We start from the raw sequence: 6980 nt of genomic DNA, 5'->3' as shown, positions 1-6980 counted from the left end.
AGCTGGGGAGAACATGCCTGGGATGTCGTCTGAGCCCTTGGATCCAGCGATGCTCCAAGCCGACTCTCCCAGTCTTCCCAGTGAAGTGAGCCAATCAACTTCTTTTTTCCCCCGCTTCAACCAATTTGAGTTGGGCTTCCGTCGCTTACGCTACTCATGGATCCTCCTCGCAGGGAGATCCCCCTTTTCCCTTATGGGGTCTGTCCCTTTCAATTTCGAGGTCTGGGACTAGAGTTAAGGATTTAGTGTCTATTCTGACGATCGCACCCCTGCTCAGTTCCCAATGATTCTGCAGGTTCCGCGTTTCTGGCCTTACTTCCTTTTCCTGCCTTTCTCTTTTGAGAACTTGCCTGAGAAAAAGAGAAGTGAGACCCCCCATTCATCAAGTGATTACAGTTTTAATCAGCACAGCTGTCCCATGTAGAAAATACTACAATTTGCAGAAGTGAGATGGTGATCAATGACAGTAGGGCTGTACAGACGAGGACAACGCAGGCCAGAGTCCCTGGTGAGGCACCTCGCGCCCGGTGTCATCTACCTAGTAAATAGCTGGGCTGGGATTTGAACCCTGATCTATATAACTTCAGAGCTGGCCTTTAACCACCACCTCTGCTGCTCAGCTACAAAAACAAGCCCGTGCACAACCACCTGCTTCAATGATATGTATCAAAAGTCCCCAGGTTTATGCTCTTTGACCTACCCATTCCAGGCCTGGGTGTTTATCTTAAGAAATTGAAGTTGTATTTCGCAACATTGAAAGTGAAAAACTGGAGACAATGTAAATGTCCCCGAATGGAGATTAGATAAAGTATATGATAAATCTGATAAATCGTGCTAGGAAAAGCTGTTTATATGGCAGGTTCATGGTGAAGGTCATAGGCTCTAAAATAAGACGGTCTTGAGTTAAAATTCTGACTCCACTATTTACTAACTGTATGCTCTTAGTCAGTTTACCTGACCGCTATGAGCTCTGCTTTCCTCTCCTGTAAAATGGGCATAACAATGGTCCCTACCCAAAAGAGTGCTTAGGGATATTAAATGAGTTAAAACATAAAGTGCTTAAAAATATGACACAAGTGGTAGTGAATGTGGGCTTTGGAACTAGGTTCTGTGGGTGAGGGTCCTGTCCCTGCTGTTACTTAACCTCTCCGTGCCTTTTCTTTCCCCATCTGTAAAATGGGCTTAAGAATAGGATTAGCTCTGACTGGTGTGGCTCAGTGGGTTGGGTGTCATCCCACAGACTGAAAGATCACTGGTTCGATTCCTGGTCAGGTCACATGCCTCGGTCGTGGGCCAGGTCCCTGATGGGGCGGGGGGGGGCTGTGAGAGGCAACTGATCAATGTTTCCCTCTCACATTGATGCTTCTCTCCCTCCCTATCTCCCTCCCTTTCCCTCTCTCTACAAATTAATAAATAAAATCTTTAAAAAAAAGAATGCAATTATTGTGATCAATCAACACACACATACAAATAAAGTGCTTAAGGGCTGAGTTGTGACAGAGACCGTGTGGCCCACAAAGCCTAGGATACTTATTTACTAAGTGGCTCCTTACCCAGAAGGTTTGTGGCCCCCTGCCTTTTTGATTCTTATAGCATCATTATCCCCTTCGTACTAATGGGAGGACTGGGAGGTTATGCCACCCCCAGAGCCCCACAATGGGAAAAGCCTGTCTTAGAACACAGGTGTCCTGGCCTCGGAGCTCGGAGCCTGAGCCCTGGGCTAGGGCCCTCCTCACTAGCCGTCTCTGGGCCACCTACATGGCCCGCCAGCCCTGTCACGGTGGAGGCTGGTCCAGCGCGAGAGCCGGCAGTGTCTCCTCAGATGGCCTCACGGGGCGCTTTGCCAGGCCCTTTTTTCTTCCCTCCGGAGTCCAGTCTGCCTCACACAGGCCACTCTGTGAGGCTGTGGGCAGGAGGCCTCTCTCGCCAGCAGTGTTCGGTTACCCCAGTGACATTCAATTGTTCCTAAGACAGGAGGCCCATTTTTGGCAGCTCCTAGACCTGGATTCCAGGAAGCTCTGCCTGACTCCTTTGCTGTTTGTTTCCAAGCAGCCGGTCTGCCTGTATCACTTTCCACCGGGTTGCATAAGTCCGCCTGCTGCCCGCTCTCTGTCTCAGTCGCTCTCTCGCTGTCATTTCCACAGCACTCTGAGCTCCCCGCCGGCGAGGGAGGAAGATGTAGGGAAGAGGCGAGATGAAGGGCATGTCAGCAGGCGTCCACTGCTGCCCACGAAGTCCCAAAGGGCAGCTTGGCCAGGCCCCGAGGTGTCCGGGGATGGGTGTCCTACCCTGGACCTAGGCACCCAGGGTTTCAGCCCTGACAAGAGATCCCTGAAAGCAGCCCTGTGGATGTAGGACCCCTGTCGGCGTCCGCACCGGCACCCCACCCTTGACCCCCTCCGCAGGGTAGTTTGGCAGGGGCTAGGAAAACTGAAATTGGACACAACTCCGGGGGCAACTGCCTGCGTTAAAATCCTGCCTTTGCCCTGTGCTGGCTGTGTGACTTTGGGAACATTCCTGAATCTCTCTGTGCCTCAGTTTCTGCATGTGGACTATGGAGAGAATCATAACACCTCCTTTATTAGACTGTAATAAGAACGGAAGCATTTGTAAATGGCTTAGTACCATTCCTGGCACATCATGAGGGCTCAGTAAGTACAAGTGATGATGATGATTATATTATAATAATTACTACTAGCGTTGATGTGCAGCAGAGAGAAAAGGTCATGTACGTGTCCAAGAAGATATAAATAGTAATATTCATTGCAGCACTATTTTTAATAGCAGTGGATTGAAAGCCGCCTCAATATCTCTCTACAGTAGAGGATGGCGAAGCAAACTATGGCATATCCACACTATGGAATTCTGTGCAGCTGTGATAAAGCATGAGGCAGACCTAACTGGCCTGATAGAAAAAGACTTCCAAAATGTAGTGTCTGGTGAAAAGTATGCCAGAAGCAGGAGCGTCCACAAAGCATGAAAATGTATGTAAAACACAAAAATGCAAAACACTCGACGAGCAACGTGCGTGGCACTGGCCTGACACAGATGTCACGTTTAAATGTAAATTCATTAAAGCGAAATAAAATTCAAAATCCAGCCCTTCGGTGGCATCGGCCACATGTGGCGAGTGGCCGGTGGGCTGGGCAGGGCGGATACAAAGCGTCTTCGTCGCTGTGGAAACTTCTGCTGGACGGTGCCGGTCCAGATGGGCAGCAAAGCCAAACCGATGAAAGCAATTACCTTGGCATGGAGGGAGCAAGGATCGCAGAATTGCACTTACTCTTTGAACACATATTTAGTGGGCACTTACTCGGTTGCAGGCACCATCGTCACTCTGTGGCCACAGTTATGAATAAAAGGGGCACGAATCCCTGTCCTGCTGGTGGTCTGCATCCCGTGGGTAGTGGCCGTGTTGCGTGGGAACGGGTGCTTCGGGGAGGAGCAGAGCAGGGGCGTGCATGCAGAGTGTGGGCAGATGGCACAGGGTGGTGATTAAAGATGTGTTTTTCACGTACTTGCATTTTTTTTTTAAATGAGGAGACTGCCTTACTTGTGTCATTAAAAATTTATGGAAGGAAATAGAAGCACCTCCGCCCTGGAGAGAGGAAACCTGGAATCTTGCCCTGCTTCTGTCCCTAACTTGTGCCTTAACCTTTCTGCTGTCCCATTTCTTGGCCCCAGTGTGCATTAGACACGGGCTCAGTCCTGTGGTTGGATGCTTCCCCAAGTGCCCGCCCCCCTGTCCGGGAAGCCCAGGAATCACTGGAGCCCTTGGGAGGTGTCAACATGTAAAGACTCTGCAGGAATTACAACAAACCAAGGAGGGGGACGGGTTTGAGGGGAGGAGAGTGGGTGGTGGACCCCCCTCACAGTCAGCAGAGGCTGGAATTTCCAGCAAACTTTGCCGGAGGGCTCCCTGTGCACCCAGGTCAAACCAACACCGAATTCCTGAGAAACCCCTGTGAGCTGCAGTGCAGACACTTTGTAACAATACTTAGTATTGGTTCCGTGCCTTGCCCAGCATGGAATAACTCATTTAATCCTCATGACAGCGCTATGGAGGTGGGTACAATTTATCAGGCCCATTTTACAGATGAAAAAAATAGAGGTTCCAACAGACGAAGTAACAGGTTATTATAATGGCGGTGAGCCTGGGGTTCAACTCAGAGGCCAGCCCCCAGAGCCCTCGGTCTTCGCACAGCGCTTCAGTGGTGCCGTTCACACTCAGCCAGAACGTGAACAGAAGACGCAAATGCTTCTGCTTGTTTAAAGCAGTCCACACATGTGTTCTGGGTGCCCAGACCCAGTGAGGATTCATTGTGATTGAGGATGTTGGGGTTTCTTGCTTCTGCCCTAGCCAGCCGTTCCCCAGAAGCCCCAAGACTCCTCAGTCAGACCAAAACCTGCCGGGCTCCCAGCTGGTTCAATGTAAGGGACTCCCTAGGATGAACAAGGCCTCTGGTGCTGGCCACCGCCCACTTCACTTCTGACCTCCTTCCTCCCGCGCCCTCTCACCCCCCCCCCCCAGCCACAGTCGCCTGTCCAGCTGCTCCACCTTGACGGCTTGGCACCTCCCCTGGTGCTTGTGTGAGCGAGAGCCTTGGCAATGGAAGCTTCCTGGTGGACCTGAGAAATGAGCCGAGCCTGGCAGGGTGTGTAGGTGTATGTGAGCCTCAGTGAGTGGGAAAGGGAGGGGAGGTTTCAGGGAACAGGTGTGAGAGAGAGAGAGAGTGACAGAGAGGGAGAGGGAGAAAGGATGAGAGAGAGAATGTCTCATTCAAGGGACATAACGAAAGCCAGTGACACCCTGCCTGGTGTGGCTCAGTTGCTGGGGCGTGGTCCTGCACAGTCAAAGGTCGATTTCCAGTTGGGGCGCATGCTTAGGTTGTGGGTTCACTCCTCAGTCAGGGTGTGGCCTGGCACATCGTAAGGGTGTTTGGATGATGATTATTATTTTTTTGAGGGCAATAGGAAGCTATGGAAGAGTGTTGAGTAAAGGAAGAACACATTTGGATTTGCTGTTCCCGCTTTGGCTCTTGTATATAGCCACCTACTTAGCTAGAGGGGACCCTCAGCCTCAGCCCGATCACTGATTCATCCAATAATGTTTTTTAAAAATTACTTCTTTTTCCTTCTCGAGGTGTGCATATGTTCAGAGCAATTTTATGTTTACAACAAAATTGAGAGGCTGTATAGAGATTTCACCTGCACAGCCTCCCCCATTATCAACATCACTCACCAGAATGGTGGTGGTGGTGGTTTGCTTGTTTGCTTGGGTTTTTCTTTTCTTTTCTTTTTTCTTTTCTTTTCTTTCCTTTCCTTTTCTTTTCTTTTCCTTTCCTTTCTCTTCTTTTCTTTCTTTTTTTCTCAAGCATGAACCTATAGTGACACATCATTATCACCCAAAGCCTATAATTCATCTCAGGGTTGTACATCCACTCTTGGTTGCCCATTCTATAGATTTAGACAAAAGTATAACGGAATATAGCCATCATTACGATATAATATGGAGTGCTTCACTAAAAATCCTCCGAGCTCTGCCTGTTCATCTCTCCCTCCACTCGCCACCCCTGACAACCTCTGATCTTCATGGCTCCACTGTTTTGCCTTTTCCGGAATGTCGTCTCAACAGACTCAGATTTTCTCTCACTGCCTTCCGATCGGCTTCTTTTACTTGGGTGCATGCTTTTAAGGTGTCTGCCGTTTGGCTCTCATGACTGACACTGCCGAGAATACTCACGCACAAGTTTGTTTATGTATAGACACGTATTTTCAGTTCTCTTGAGTACATCCCTAGGAGTGGAACTTCTGGGTCATATGGCAACTCTGTATTTAACCGCTGGAGGAGCGGCTGGACTGCTTCCCACTTTACAATCCCACGAGCAAGCAATGCATGAGGGTTTCAGTTTTTTCATGCGGTTTGTTTTCTGAGTCCCACAACTCTATGGTCATATACACACAGAAAGAGGTGAAGAAAGGCGAGGATAGTATAACAAGATGGGGTTGAAGAAGAAGGCTGGTACCTGATAATACCGGGCTTTAGCCCTCAGTAAGGTGTTGAGTTCTGTTGTGATTTCAGCGGGCAGCTTTGGGAGGCGTTTACACTGGGGGAAAAAAGCATGAACTGATTTGCATGTGTGTGTATGCGTGCATTTTCATTGTCCTTACATTTAAATCCCTAGCTGGGTGGTAATTCCTATGGTTCCTCACCCTGCAACAGGTACCTACTGTTTTATTTCCCTACGTGTTCATTTGGTTTCTTTTTGCATACATAAGCAAAGACAAACACACACTCTTGTTCTCTGTCTTTATACGAGGTCGGTACTATCACACTTGCTTTTTTTTGCACATCGCAGTGCGCGTGCGCCTGAGAGGCTTTTCCACGTCAGCATGTGCAGCACACAGCCCTTCTCTTCCACGCAGCATCCTGCTACTCTGTGCATCACCATTTACTTCCTTAGTCTCCTCCTAATGATCAAGGGGCTTGTCTAAAAAAAAGTGGTTCTGACCCTGGCTGGCGTAGCTCAGTGGATTGAGTGCGGGCTGCGAACCAAAGTGTCGTGGGTTCGATTCCCAGCCAGGGTACATGCCTGGGTTGCAGGCCACAGCCCCCAGCAACCGCACATTGATGTTTCTCTCTCTCTCTCTCCCTCTACTTCCCTTCCCTCTCTAAAAATAAATAAATTAATTTAAAAAATTAAAAAGTGGTTCTTTTTGCTATTATGACCCATGCTTTCAATAAACAATTCCATACACACGTCATCTCACACTTACGTAGGTTTCTTTTGAGGACAAATTCCCAGAAATAGATCACAAAGGTATATGCATTTATCCTTTTGATAGATTTTTGCCACATTGCCTCTAGAGAGGCTGGGACAACGTCTACCCCTCCGGGACTCACGAAGGTGCCCATTGTCTCAAGCTCTTGTCACCCAGCCTGTTAACAAGCTTCTAGAACCTTGCCAGTGTGATGCATA

The sequence above is a fragment of the Phyllostomus discolor genome, chromosome 9, assembly GCF_004126475.2.
Source record: "Phyllostomus discolor isolate MPI-MPIP mPhyDis1 chromosome 9, mPhyDis1.pri.v3, whole genome shotgun sequence".
In the NCBI taxonomy this organism is placed as follows: domain Eukaryota; kingdom Metazoa; phylum Chordata; class Mammalia; order Chiroptera; family Phyllostomidae; genus Phyllostomus; species Phyllostomus discolor.
Note: the sequence above shows the minus strand (reverse complement) of the source record.